Below are 15721 nucleotides of genomic sequence, written 5' to 3' on the forward strand. Positions count from 1 at the left end.
AAGTAGATGCAAGCATTATATATGGACAAAGTCCTCACTCTGATATGATAATATCTGAGACACTTAGTCAATATATTTTGATCAAAGCACATCTAAGCCCGCCTACCGAACGCCAAGGTGGTCTCAGGTCAGGCGGGTCCTACGCTAAACCTACCTAAGCCATTGGTCTTCTATGTTCAGGAGCGCAGACGCCGCACATATGGTGTGCTGCTCAAAGTCACCTCCTTGTGCATCAAGCAACCAATGGGAGGAGGAGCAAGCACCCCCATATGTACCACCTAATCAAGGCGCTCTATTGGATAGAAAGGGCAAAAGTGCAGAGGAATGCTACTCCCAAGATAATAGGTGCGCATTCACACTTGAAGGTGCCACTCCCTCAAGCAAATACTACATAGACAAAAAAAATCACAGAAAAAACTAAGATAAATTAAAATAGGATGTTTTTATCTTAGTTTTTTCTGTGATTTTTTTTGAACTGCAATTTACTCTACACTACGATGACAAGAGGATTAGTTTTCTTGATACTGTTGTTATTAAAGGGCAAGAAGGATTGTTAGAAACCGATTTGCATATTAAAAGTACAGATAGAAATTCTCTTCTACACTATTCCAGCAACCATCCCCCTACTCTTAAAAAGGCATTACCTTATTTCCAGTTTCAGAGGATTCGTAGAATCGTCTCTGAGGCTGGTATCAAGGAAACTCGCCTTGGTGAGATGTGTGATAGGTTTCGACATCGCGGTTACCCCATTTCTTTACTTCATCAAGAGAGGAATAAGGCCATTCTTCCATTTGATAAAACTACAAAAAAATCCCGTATCCCCTTTATCTCTAAATTCCATCCTTGGATCCATAAATGCAGATTAATCATTAATCACCATTGGAATATCCTATCCAGGGCTTACCCCTCTGTGGAGGAATTCCAGAATCGTCCATTGATATGTTACAAACGGAATAAAAATATACGTGATATGGTGGTGCGGGCAGATATAGGCAGTGTTCACATGACACAACGACAAACTACTCTATCTACACCAAAAAAGGGCACTTTTCCCCTGTCTAGGCTGTATACACTGTTCTAGTGTGATCAAAGGTGAGTACTTCTCACATCCACACACAGGGAAACAATTTCCTATTCAGGGCTTCTATACTTGCAATAGTAACTTCATTGTTTATCTATTAAAGTGTCCTTGTGGCCTACTATATATAGGTGAGACTTCGATGCGTATGAAGGACCGCTTCTCCAAACATAAATCGACCATACGTAAAAAGAACCTGCTTCTACCTATACCGCACCATTTTGAACGTTGCAATCATAATATTTCGCAACTGCGGTTTCAGATTATAGAACATGTATCACAACCCCGTAGAGGTGGTGACAGGGTTAAGATGTTGAAGAAGCGTGAATCTTACTGGATCCACACTCTGCAAACATTGGAGCCCAAAGGCTTGAACCGGGAGTATGATCTCCACAGCTTTCTGTAAATCTTCAGTTCTCTAGATGGTCGCCTATCATTTATAAATGTTTTCTTTTGTATATAAAATGATTTACCATTGTTGCAATTTAATATATAAGATAATATGTTTCTTTTTACTTTTACTTTTAGAAAACTTGAAGACATCCCAGCAGCATTACTATCCTACAACTTCATTTAACCCTATTACTGCCATTAAGAAATATTCAGGATTTGAATCGATAATTGATTGCGGCTGGGATCTTTTATTCATTTTCTTCACTTGCTTCACACTTTAATTGTTTAATTGTTTTGTTGATTCTATCACTATGGTAATGTGATGTCATTTCCGCCTTGGCGGTCTATTTAAATGCCGTGTATTCATTTCTTTTGTATCATATCCTATACGTTCCTTCACATTGTCTCCCACCCAGTCTCCTGCTGAAAGACCACAGTTGGCACCTGTAGCCGATGTCCATTAGTCTTTCACCTCACCCTCTTGCACATCAGCCAAGCAGTCTGAGCCCCAAGTCATGCAGCAGTCTCTTCTGCTTTTTGATGACTCTGTTAGCAGAGTTTCCCAGGGCCGTCCACCTAGCCCTGCCCCAGAAGTGGAAGAGATTGAGTGCACCGATGCCCAACCACTTATCTTTCAAGATGAGTACATGGGAGGACCATCGCAGCACATCTCGGATGATGAGGAAACAGAGATGCCAACCGCTGGGGCTTTTGAAAGTGTGCAGACCGACAAGGAGGGAAGGGGTGAAGACTGGGTGGAAAATGATGTGGAGGATGATGAGGTCCTCGACCCCACATGGAATCAAGGTCATGTGAGTGATCTATGTAGTTCGGAGGAAGAGGCGGTGGCCGCACAGAGCCACCAGCACAGCAGAAGAGGGAGCAGGGTGCAAAAGCGGAGCGGCCGTCCTCTAGACAGTACGCCTGCTACTGCCCACCGCAGCAAGGGACCGAGCACACCAAAGCCAGCTCCAAGGAGTTCCCTGGCGTGGCAGTACTTCAGACAATGTGCTGACGACAAGACACGAGTGTTTTGCACGCTGTGCAATCAGAGCCTGAAGCGAGGCATAAACGTTCTCAACCTGAGCACAACCTGCATGACCAGGCATCTAAGTGCAAAGCACGAGCTGCAGTGGAGTAGACACCTCAAAAACCAAGAAAGGTCTCTGGCTCCTCCTGCTTCCTCTTCTGCTGCAGTCTCTGCCTCTTCATCCACCTCTGGAGTGACAGTGCCACCTGCCACCCCACAAACAGAGGATCTTCCAGCAACACCACCACCTGGGTCACCAAGCATCTCCACAATGTCCCACGGAAGCGTTCAGCTCTCCATCTCCCAAACACTAGAGCGGAAGAGGAAGTACCCCCCTACCCACCCACGATCCCTGGCCCTGAATGCCAGCATTTGAAAATTACTGGCCTTTGAAATGCTGTCATTCTGTCTGGTGGAGACCGAGAGTTTTAAAGGTCTGATGGCGGTGGCTGTCCCACAGTACGTCGTGCCCAGCCGCCACAACTTTTCCACACGAGCCATCCAAGGTCCACCTAACTACGGATACGTGAACCAGTAAGCACGGTCAGGGATCTTATATCTCCATAACAGCACACTGGGTAAATGCAGTGGCGGCTGGGCCTGAGGCGGATAGCAGTTTGGCACCTGTCCTTCCACCGCCGAGGATTGCAGGGCGCTTCTCTTTGCCTACTGTTGCTTCCTCCTCCTACTCCGCTTCCTCATCCTCTACCGGCTCCTCATCCGGTCAGCGTAACACCTTCACCACCAACTTCAGCACAGCCAGGGGTAAACGACAGCAGGCAGTTTTAAAACTTATCTGTTTGGGAGACAAACCCCACACCGCTCAGGAGCTGTGGACGGGCCTTGAACAACAGACCGATGAGGGTGCCAGTGAGCAAGATGTCCTCTGTTGTCCTCTGTCATTAGGACTTGTGAGGCAAGCAGGGAGGGCCAGGGGTGAGGGTGGAGCGCAGTGCTCACTTCCCTTCCCCCTGTGTGTGGCGTGTACGCGACCGTTACAGTTACATTGTCGGGTGACATTCACCAATGTTTGGCTGTGATATACCCCTACTCTACCTAGTTGACAGGTTAAGGGCTCTTTCACACTTGCGTTCTTTTCTTCCGGCATAGAGTTCCGTCGTCGGGGCTCTATGCTGGAAGAATCCTGATCAGTTTTATCCCCATGCATTCTTAATAGAGTGAGATCCGTTCAGGATGCATCAGGATGTCTTCAGTTCCGGACCGGAACGTTTTTTGGCCGGAGAAAATACCGCAGCATGCTGCGCTTTTTGCTCTGGCCAAAAATCCTGAAGACTTGCCGCAAGGCCGGATCCGGAATTAATGCCCATTGAAAGGCATTGATCCGGATCCGGCCTTAAGCTAAACGTCGTTTCGGCGCATTGCCGGAGCCGACATTTAGCTTTTTCTGAATGGTTACCATGGCTGCCGGGACGCTAAAGTCCTGGCAGCCATGGTAAAGTGTAGTGGGGAGCGGGGAAGCAGTACAGGGAGTGTAGAATTATTAGGCAAGTTGTATTTTTGAGGATTAATTTTATTATTGAACAACAACCATGTTCTCAATGAACCCAAAAAACTCATTAATATCAAAGCTGAATATTTTTGGAAGTAGTTTTTAGTTTGTTTTTAGTTTTAGCTATTTTAGGGGGATATCTGTGTGTGCAGGTGACTATTACTGTGCATAATTATTAGGCAACTTAACAAAAAACAAATATATACCCATTTCAATTATTTATTTTTACCAGTGAAACCAATATAACATCTCAACATTCACAAATATACATTTCTGACATTCAAAAACAAAACAAAAACAAATCAGTGACCAATATAACCACCTTTCTTTGCAAGGACACTCAAAAGCCTGCCATCCATGGATTCTGTCAGTGTTTTGATCTGTTCACCATCAACATTGCGTGCAGCAGCAACCACAGCCTCCCAGACACTGTTCAGAGAGGTGTACTGTTTTCCCTCCTTGTAAATCTCACATTTGATGATGGACCACAGGTTCTCAATGGGGTTCAGATCAGGTGAACAAGGAGGCCATGTCATTAGATTTTCTTCTTTTATACCTTTTCTTGCCAGCCACGCTGTGGAGTACTTGGACGCGTGTGATGGAGCATTGTCCTGCATGAAAATCATGTTTTTCTTGAAGGATGCAGACTTCTTCCTGTACCACTGCTTGAAGAAGGTGTCTTCCAGAAACTGGCAGTAGGACTGGGAGTTGAGCTTGACTCCATCCTCAACCCGAAAAGGCCCCACAAGCTCATCTTTGATGATACCAGCCCAAACCAGTACTCCACCTCCACCTTGCTGGCGTCTGAGTCAGACTGGAGCTCTCTGCCCTTTACCAATCCAGCCACGGGCCCATCCATCTGGCCCATCAAGACTCACTCTCATTTCATCAGTCCATAAAACCTTAGAAAAATCAGTCTTGAGATATTTCTTGGCCCAGTCTTGACGTTTCAGCTTGTGTGTCTTGTTCAGTGGGGGTCGTCTTTCAGCCTTTCTTACCTTGGCTATGTCTGTGAGTATTGCACACCTTGTGCTTTTGGGCACTCCAGTGATGTTGCAGCTCTGAAATATGGCCAAACTGGTGGCAAGTGGCATCTTGGCAGCTGCACGCTTGACTTTTCTCAGTTCATGGGCAGTTATTTTGCGCCTTGGTTTTTCCACACGCTTCTTGCGACCCTGTTGACTATTTTGAATGAAACGCTTGATTGTTCGATGATCACGCTTCAGAAGCTTTGCAATTTTAAGAGTGCTGCATCCCTCTGCAAGATATCTCACTATTTTTGACTTTTCTGAGCCTGTCAAGTCCTTCTTTTGACCCATTTTGCCAAAGGAAAGGAAGTTGCCTAATAATTATGCACACCTGATATAGGGTGTTGATGTCATTAGACCTCACCCCTTCTCATTACAGAGATGCACATCACTTAATATGCTTAATTGGTAGTAGGCTTTCGAGTCTATACAGCTTGGAGTAAGACAACATGCATAAAGAGGATGATGTGGTCAAAATACTAATTTGCCTAATAATTCTGCACGCAGTGTATACTTACGTTCCGTGCGGCTCCCGGGGCGCTTCAGAGTGACGTCAGGGTGCCCCAGGTACATGGATGACGTGATCGCATGGCACGTCATCCATGCGCATGGGGCGCTCTGACGTCATTCTGGAGCGCCCCGGGAGCCGCACGGACTGTAAGTATACTGCTCCCCCTTCTCCCCGCTCCTACTATGGCAACCAGGACTTTAATAGCGTCCTGGCTGCCATAGTAACACTGAAAGCATTTTGAAGACGGATCCGTCTTCAAATGCTTTCAGTACACTTGCGTTTTTCCGGATCCAGCGTGTAATTCCGGCAAGTGGAGTACACGCCGGATCCGGACAACGCAAGTGTGAAAGAGGCCTAATACATTTCACTAACTTTTCTGTTACATAGTTGGGTGACATTCACCAATTTTTGGCTGTGATATACCCCTGCTCTACCTAGTAGACAGGTTAATAAACTTCACTAATTTTTCTGTTACATTCTTGGGTTGACATTTTACCATTTTTGCCGTGAATAAACCCCTGCTCTGCATAGGTGACAGGGACCAAAATTTTTAAAAATCATCTGTTCCATTTGTGGGTGACATTAACCCATTTCTGGCAATGAAAAACCCCTACTCTGCATAGGTGACAGGGACTTAAATTTCTAAAATCCGTCTTTAATTGGCCCCTTCATTCGATCCTTCTGCTTTAATAACTTGGCCCACATTTCAGCTTGATCACATTGCAGGCATTGACCTCCCTTGGATGTGGTCTCCCTTTCTCATGCTCCCTCTCTGGCATGGAACCCTGATTCACCACTAACCGTGATCAACATGGTAGGCGCAGAAAAGAACATCGAAAGTTGATAGAGAAGATATCCAATTGGATCGTGGACATCACGGGGACGTGCGACATGGTCAGTACGCCTACACGTACTGACTGATGGGTCTGCCCTCTTCAACTTCTGGGTCTACAAATTGGGCACATGGCCTGAGCTTACCCTTTACGCCTTGGAGGTGCTGGCCTGCCCTGCAGCCAGTGTATTGTCTTAACGTTTGTTTAGCACGGCTGGAGGGGGTTATAACAGGTTATATTTCCCAATGTTTTGGGGTCTACCCTAATTTAAAGAATAAAAAATAAAACCAAAAAGCAGTCTAGGGTACCTCCTCATCCTCCACCGCCGCTTCCACCTACACCGCCACATCCACCGCCTACTCCACCTCCTACTCCATATGGATCTCGTCCTCCAAGATCAAGGTTATTATTTTTTATTTTTACGTATTTTATGTTATTTTAAGTCATTTCCCTATCCACATTTGTTATCAGAGCACTTGCCATGCTCTTAACCACATTTTGATGCCATTTACAGCCCTCTAGCCCTTTCGGTTACTTTTTTACAGCCATTTTAGTGCTCAAAAGTTCGGGTCCCTATTGACTTCAATGGGGTCAAGTTTGGATCCGAACATCTAGGTGTCCGCTCAACTCTAGTGATGACCAGTGCAGGAGCAGCAGCTCTCACCTTATACCGAGGGACCTGTTGTGGAGGGGTGATGACCAGTGCAGGAGGCAGCAGCAGCTCTCACTTTATGCTAAGGGACCAGTTGTGGAGGAGTGATGACCAGTGCAGGAAGCAGCAACTCTCACTTACCTTATACTGAGGGACCTGATGTGAAGGGGTGATTACCAGTGCAGGTGGCATCAGCAGCTCTCCCCTTATACTGAAGGACCTATTGTGGAGATGTGATGACCAGTGCAGGAGGCAGCAGCAGCTCTCACTCAGCGACCTTCCTGGTGATTTCTGGTAGGTAGTGACTACAGCGACTAACTTGATCTGAAAGATGACACAATAAGGGGAAGAGACCTCATGATAATTGGGAGAAACAAAACTTAGAATAAAACCTACAAGAAGTTTCACTTTCCTTTCTCCCGACCCCAGGACATTGTAATTGACAGACTCTGTTCACTGCATCCACAGTTTACTCTGGGGGAAATCATTTAAAGAAACTACAATGGTTTTCTGTGAAAGCCGCTCAGATAATGGCGCTCCTCCTGACAATGTGAAGTCTCCACCGCGTTTCAGGACAGATAACATATATAGTATGTTGTTAAAGGGGCGAGGCATTGACTGCTTCACTAGAGATCGATGTCAGCTTATGCCATTCTAAGTACATAACATCACCCACAAAGTAGGTGGCAGCTAAACATTGGCTGGGAAGAGGTGTTCTGGTGCTCAGCTTACACTCGCAGTAGACCACGGTAGGGAGAAGGAATCCAACATGGAGGATCCAAGCAGCAAAGAAGGAGACTGCTAGGAATAAATTCCTAACTTCGAGTAGAAATAATAAAGGAATAGCACAACATAGAGCCATAAGACTAGATGCCCCAGAACTTTTATTACATGGACAATGCATGAAGCTATTAAAACAGGCATGTCAGGAGTGGTGAAAGGTCCTCTTTAACCTATCCAGACCCTCAGGAACATGACAGGAATGCTAACACTAGCCCTTAAAGCCCCCCAGGTAATAACGTGTGATAGAAAGCTGACAAACAGAGATCACTGGAGGGCATCTTGGGGTAGGCACTTGGAAACCACCTTTTAAAACCGCACATTTTCCCCAGGTCAGTTGTGGAGTAGTTACCTCTAGCAATCAATCAGATCAGAAATAAATGGCGGTGTTCTAACAAAAATCCTTACTTCATGAAAATACCTTACCCCACGTGACTTCCAGGGGTGTGCGCCTCAATTTCCGGGGGTGTGCGCCTCAGTGCAAGTGCACTACCACGGAACGGGTAAGGTAAAATTACAGGTAGCGCTGACTCATGCTGGAGAGGGCTACCACATCCAAGGGAGGTCAATGGCTGAAATATGATTGGCTGTTGTTGCCTTGCCCCTTTTTTTCCTAATTGTGAACCACCCAGAGAGGGTGGGTCAAGTTATTAAAGCACAAAAATCCAAGGAAGGCAGCAGGCACGCAGCAATTACCCACTCCAAACTCGGGGAGGTAGTGACGATAAATAACATACAGCACTCCTAAGCGGCCCTGTTATTGGAATGAGTACACTTTCCGTTAACGAGGATCTATGGAGGGCAAGTCTGGTGCCAGCAGCCAACCTGCTCCCGGCCTTCACAACATTCACCCAGTGTGCCATCATGGTGAGGATTGTATTGACCAGACTCTTGGCTACTGAGACTGGACTTGAAGGTGAGGGCCTGCTGCCGCTTTGTTGACTCTAGATAACTTCTAGGCGATCGCACGTCCCCGTGACGGCGACGATCCATTTGGATGTCTTCCCTATCAACTTTCGATGTTCTTTTCTGCGCCTACCATGGTGATCACGGGTAACGGGGAATCAGGGTTTGATGACGGAGAGGGAGCTTGAGAAAGGGATACCACATCCAAGAGAGGTCAATGGCTGAAATCTGATTGGCTGCTGTTACCTTGCCCCTTTTTTTTCCTAATTGTGAACCACCTAGAGAGGGTGGGTCAAGTTATTAAAGTACAGGAATCCAAGGAAGGCAGTAGGAACGCAGCAATTACCCACTCCCAACTTGGGGAGGTAGTGACGATAAATAACAGTACAGCACTCCTAAGCGGCCCTGTTATTGGAATGAGTACACTTTCCGTTAACGAAGATCTATTGGAGGGCAAGTCGGGTGCCAGCCAGCAGCCAACTTGCTCCCGGCCTCCATAACGTTCACCCAGTGTGCCATCATGGTGAGGATTGTGTTGACCAGACTCTTGGCTACTGAGACTGGACTTGTAGGTGAGGGCCTGCTGCCACTTTGTTGACTCTAGATAATTTCTAGGCGATCGCACGTCCCCATGACGGCGATGATCCATTTGGATGTCTGCCCTATCAACTTTGGAGCAATTTTTCAACAAGGATCTTCTGGTATTGCACCGCTTTGCTTGTCCTCTCCACCAGAGGAATGAGAGATGAGAAGTTCTCTTTGTAGCAGGGGTCGAGAAGGGTGAACAACCAGCAATCCGTGTTGTCTAAAATGTGTATAACGCGCGGGTCATGGGAAAGGCAGCCTAACATGAAGTCAGCCATGTGTGCCAGAGTACCAACAGACAAGACTTCGCTGTCGTCATCATAAGGTGAGCTGACCCTGTAAAAGATTGTGGGTAAGGGCCTGCAGGTGAGCTGACCCTGTAAAACATTATATGCGAGGGCCTGCAGTTGAGCTGACCCTGTAAAACATTATATGCAAGGGCCGGCAGGTGAGCTGACCCTGTAAAACATTATATGTGAGGGCCTGCAGTTGAGCTGACCCTGTAAAACATTATATGCGAGGGCCTGCAGGTGAGCTGACCCTGTAAAAAATTATATGCGAGGGCATTATATGCGACGAATAAGCATGTTGATATGATGAAAGAGGAGGAGGAGAAGGATAAGAAAATGAAGATTCAACCATATACACATAAAGGAAGGCCTCATTCACATTGTGGTACAAGTTCAGGTAGTGGGACTCCTACACTCATAAAGCCTATGCGCTAAGTGAAAGGGCTGCCAAAAATTACAAGCACGGCACCACAGGAATGAGAGATGAGAAGTTCTCTTTGTAGCAGGGGTCGAGAAGGGTGAACACCCAGTAATCCGTGCTATCTAAAATGCGTATAACGCGAGGTTCGCAGGAAAGGCAGCCTAATATGAAGTCAGCCATGTGTGCCAGAGTACCAACAGGCAAGACGTCGATGTCGACATCAGGATGACTCTCCATCTTCTCATCCTCCTCCTCCTCTTCTGCCCATCCACGCTGAACAGATGGAATTAAAGTTCCATGGGTACTACCCTCTGTGGCAGAGGCAACTGTCTCCAGGTCCTCCTCCTCCTCCTCTTCATGGTCCAATTCGTGCTGAGAAGACGAACTGTGGATGGTCTGGCTATCACCCTGTGTAATGTCCTCCCCCAGTTCCCTGTCTGCCACATTTAGAGCGTAGTCCTTAATTGTGAGCAGCGAGCGTTTGAGTAGACACAGCAGTGGGATGGTTACGCTGATAATAGCGTTATCACAGAAAATCACAGAAATAAGATAATAATGCACTTAGTAAAGTAGATGCAAGCATTATATATGGACAAAGTCCTCACTCTGATATGATAATATCTGAGACACTTAGCCAATATATTTTGATCAAAACATATCTGTGCCCGCCTACCAAGCGCCAAGGTGGTCTCAGGTCAGGCGGGTCCTACGTTAAACGTACCTAAGCCATTGGGCTTCTATGTTCAGGAGCGCATGGTGTGCTGCTCCTAGTCGCCTTAATGTGCATCAAGTAACCAATGGGAGGAGGAGCAAGCACACCTATATGTAACACCTAATCAAGGCGCTCTATTGGATAGGAAGGGCAAAAGTGCAGAGGAATGCTACTCCCATAGACAAAAAAAATCACAGAAAAAACTAAGATAAAAACATCCTGCACTAAGTGCATTATTATCTTATTTCTGTGATTTTCTTCAATAATATGGCCAGTGACATCCGCAGATTTGTATATCATACCGTGCAGGATGTTTTTATCTTAGTTTTTTCTGTGATTTTTTTGTCTAATAGCGTTATCACCACTAACCATCTGTGTGGATTCACCAAAGTTTTTTAAAACCTCACAGAGGTCAGACATTCATGCCCACTCCTCGCTTGTGAATAGTGGCAGTTGACTGGAAAGGCGACGACCATGTTGCAGCTGGTATTCCACAACTGCCCTCTGCTGCTCACAAAGCCTGGCCAACATGTAGAACGTAGAGTTCCAGCGCGTGCTCACGTCGCACAACAGTCGGTGAGCTGGAAGCTGCAAGCACTGCTGCAGCGTTGATAGACCGGCTGAAGCTGTGGACGACTTGCGGAAATGGGCACACACGAGGCGCACCTTCACTAGTAGCTCTGGCAAATTGGGGTAGGTTTTGATAAACCGCTGACCCACTAAGTTTAAGACATGGGCTAGGCATGGGATGTGTGTCAGGTTGCCGAGCTCCAAAGCCGTCACAAGTTACAGCCATTGTCACACACAACCATGCCTGGTTGTAGGTGCAGTGGCGAGAACCACAGCTCTTTCTGGTCCCTTATACCCTGCCACAGCTCTGTGGCGGTGTGCTGTTTGTCCCCTAAGCAGATCAGCTTCAGCACAGCCTGTTGAAGCTTCCCCACAGCAGTGCTACACTGCATCCAGCTAGCGACTGATGGCTGACAGCTGCTGGAGGTGGAAGTGGAGGAGGAGGCGGCAGAGGAGAAGAAGTGAGGGTTGGAGCCAGTAACATAGCTGCTGGCGGAGACCCTGATGGATGTAGGGCCTGCAATCCTGGGCGTGGGTAGCACCTGTGCCATCCCAGGGTACGACTCACTCCCGGCCTCCACAACATTCACCCAGTGTGCGGTCAGGGAAATGTAGCGTTCCTGGCCACAAGCACTTGTGTCCGTAGTTAAGTGGACCTTCCCAGTACCTGCGTTGGTCAGGGCACAGGTGATGTTCTGGGACACATGCTGGTGTAAGGCGGGCACGGCACACCGTGAAAAATAGTAGCAGCTGGGGACAGCGTACCGAGGGACGGCCGCCGACATCAGGCTGCGGAAGGCCTCAGTGTCCACAAGCCTAAATGGCAACATTTCAAGGGCCAGTAATTTCGAAAGTTGCACATTTAGTGCTATGGCCTGTGGGTGGGTATTTGTATGGACATTTGGACGCTGTGCTGCGCTAGGACAAGGAAGTGGATATTGTTGCTGATGGTTCATGTGAAGGTCCAGGTGCAGGGCGAGGGGCATCCGGGCCTGCGCCTTCGACAGGGGATTGGCCAGCAGTGCGTAATACAGGGGAAGAGGAGGCAGTGGTGTGACCCGCATACCCAGATTGTGGACCCAGGCTTTCAGACCACTTATTAGGGTGCTTGGATGCCATGTGGTGGATCATGCTGGTGGTGGTGAGGTTGCTAGTGTTCACGCACTGGCTCATTTTGGTACGGCACAGGTTGCAAACTACCACTCTTTTGTCGGCTGCACTTTCCTCCAAAAAGCGCCATACTGCGGAACACCTACCCGTTGGCAAGGTAGATTTACGCATGGGCGTGATCGGTGTAACGGTTGCTGGCCTGTTTGGTGTGGGCCAACTTCTCCCTTTTGCAACCCCACTGCCTTTTTTAAGCCTGTTGCAGTGCTGCAGATCCCTCCCCCTCTGCACTGCTGTCCTCGCTTGGCGTTTTTAACCTTCCCATGTTGGGTCAGTGGCCTCATCGTCCACCACCTCCTCTTCCACTTCCTCACTCTGCTCATGCTTTTGACTTGACCTAACCACAACCTCAGTGATTGACAACTGTGTCTCATCATCATCCACCTCGTGAATGAATGATTGCTGTTCACCACCGCCATCTTCTTGAGACTGTAAAGGCTCAAGAGGTTGGGAATCAGGGCACAATATCTCAGGTCCCTCTTCAAGCGTGCTGGGCGCGAGGGCCAAATGTAATAGTGGCACTGGAAAGAGCTCCTCGGAATATCCGAGTGTGGGATCACTCGTTTGGTAAGCCTCTCCATGGTGGGAGGAAGGATGATCAGAGTGAGGATTTGGTTGACCAGACTCTTGGCTACAGAAACTGGACTTGGTGGAAGACAGGGTGGTGCTTAACCGACTGGAAGCATTATCTTCAGCAATCCAACCGACCACCTATTCGCACTGGTCCGACTTGGACAGTGTTGTCCTGCGCTGCCCAGCTAAGTTGGACATGAAGCTGGGTACTATGGATGTTTTTTTTTTCTAGTGCACTGGCAGCAGGCACAGTTTCATTGCGCCCGGGGCCACGGCCTCTGTGTGCACCATCAGCATCATACCCACTTCCCCGTCCCTTACTGCTCGTCTTCTTTATCATCCTTTATCATCGTCACTAGATGTGCCGCAGATTGTTTTACAGTGCGCTAAAGACACCGTTTTCGGAAGCAGGACAGTACAGAAACCCACAGAATATGGACACTAGATTAGGCACAGATTATTGGATTCTGCAATACCGACACTGTTTTTGGATGTAGTACAGTATTGGTTACAGAACACCACAGATTATGGACACTATATTAGGCCCAGATTATTGGAATTTGCAATACAGACACAGTTTTGGATGCAGGACAGTATAAGTCACAGAAACCCACACACTATGGACACTAGATTAGGCCCAGATTATTTAAATTTACGCTAAAAAAACAGTTTTCGGATGGAGTACTCTATATGTCACGGATGTGTATTACACGCACACTATAGACAATAAATGTGGCGCTGATTATTTGAATTTATGCAAAAGGACACAGTCTGCGGATGATGTACAGTATATGTCACTAATAGGTATTAAAGAAAAACATCTTGCTGCTGTCAAACACAAGCACAGTGGTCCTTAAAAGGACTTTAGGGTCTTTGAAAAGCTTTCTTAGAATAATAACTGTGAATTTCGCTCCCTACACTGCTTTTCACATCCTACCCTCTGCTCTCTCTGACTATGACTGATCCGAGCACATACTTATTCCAGCTCACCTCCCTGGTCGGTAAGTGCAGTCCCGGTTCCAGGAGCCTTGGGGTGTGACCCCGCTGCAATCAGCACAAATACGAAAAAAACGGCTCCGGATTCGTATAGAGATCCTCTGGAAACTTCTCCTTTTATTCACAAATAATATTTACAGCAGACATATCCACCAGTACACAGGTTCAGTTGACGCGTTTCGGAACTAAGTCCTTAGTCGTAACAACATAACAAAATGTAGCACCATATTTAAGTATATTTTTCCAATCCACCTTCCCAAATTTTCAGGGAGGGGAAACTGACATCATTGGTTGCTTCATTAGGTTAACACCCCTCACCTAGCACATCCAATCAAATAGAAAATGTCCTTCACATTGTGCAGAGATCTGCAACCCCTTAACCCCTTGTAATCCATGGTCGCAATTTGCTGAAATCCATGTAAGGGGGAAATTAATAGGAAACGCAGGAAAAACGCACAATGTGAACAACGTGAAATCAATAAAATCAGACAACAATTGTTAAAAATAGGGCCTTCCTTTCCTACTGTTCTTATTCCACAATATGGATATATTTGATTATATTATATTACATCTTATTCTAAGGATCCATATAACCATAAACAGAGCATACTGCATGAAGATGGGGCCATAGAAACCTACTTATACATATAAAGTCTGACTATACCTTCAGATTGGGCCAGTTATTGGTAGATGTACATTAGCTCCTTTTTTAGGTTTAACCCTGTAGGGACCCTACTGCTCAATCTGAAGATCCAAAATGCCTCCCGTAAGAGGAGTTTTTTGCGATGTTCACCTCCTCTTGGGGGCGCAGATACCTTTTCAATCGCAAAGGCAGTAAAACTACTGACCCTGCGAGCACGGACCTGTACGAAATGTTTTGCTGCATTTGAGACCCCCAAGGCATTAGGATTACTGATGTAGCTCAAATGTTCCAAGAGTCTGTTTTTCCATTTCCGCATGGTGCACACACGAACGTTCAGGAAAGACATAGCAGGCGATTCCATACTTAATGCCAGAAGCCATCACCCCTTACATGTAATAAGGGCGATCACTGTTGGGGAGTACATACGGGCCGCAAGAAATTGGAGGAGGAATTTTGTGCGGTGGACAAGAGGCTAAAAACAAGGAACTATCCTGATTGGATGTTGCAAAGAGGCAGAAATATAGCTTCCCAAAAAAATAGGTACAATATGCTCTTTGGACCCAAGAAACAAAAGTTTGACAAGAAGAATCGGGTGCAGGATGTGATCAGACACGGTGAGGAGAGGCGGAGTAACACTCCGATTCTATCTCTAGCATACAGCAAAGAATTTAATAAAATATGTTCAATTGTTAAAGGGTGTCTTCCGATCCTATATGACGACGAGATTCTATATAATGCACTGAAATCGGGTTGTCAAATAGTGCCAAGGAGAGCCCCTACCTTGTCAAATTCGTTGTCCCCATCTCTGTTCACATCCAGCACCGGATCCAAAGGCAGTGGAAAGGGATCCAGTTGGCTTAGATATAGAGGGTTCACAAGATGTGGGAGAAATCCATGCAAATGTTGCAGGTATGTGACCCCCACACGATCCTTCGATTCTTCAGACCACTCCTGCAGTTTTCCAATTAAGAATTATATTGATTGTAATTCTGCGGGAGTTGTGTACATTATTCGATGTTCTGAGTGCGACTTAATTTATATCG

At 46.7% G+C, this 15721-nt stretch overlaps 2 protein-coding genes across 2 annotated transcripts in view; both read right to left on the reverse strand.

The window, feature by feature from the left end:
- Positions 1-7313, reverse strand: part of LOC121008058 (interferon-induced very large GTPase 1-like) — a 39447-nt gene extending 32134 nt beyond the window's left edge. The window contains exon 1 of the mRNA XM_040440334.1: positions 7177-7313. The gene's annotated coding sequence lies outside the window, so the exon portion shown is untranslated. The remainder of the gene's footprint in view (positions 1-7176) is intronic.
- LOC121008059 (up-regulator of cell proliferation-like) overlaps positions 1-7345 on the reverse strand; it is an 81742-nt gene extending 74397 nt beyond the window's left edge. Inside the window, exon 1 of the mRNA XM_040440336.1 lies at positions 7241-7345. The gene's annotated coding sequence lies outside the window, so the exon portion shown is untranslated. The remainder of the gene's footprint in view (positions 1-7240) is intronic.
- Between the last annotated feature and the right edge of the window lie 8376 nt (positions 7346-15721).

Source organism: Bufo bufo, chromosome 7 (assembly GCF_905171765.1).
Source record: "Bufo bufo chromosome 7, aBufBuf1.1, whole genome shotgun sequence".
Taxonomy (NCBI): domain Eukaryota; kingdom Metazoa; phylum Chordata; class Amphibia; order Anura; family Bufonidae; genus Bufo; species Bufo bufo.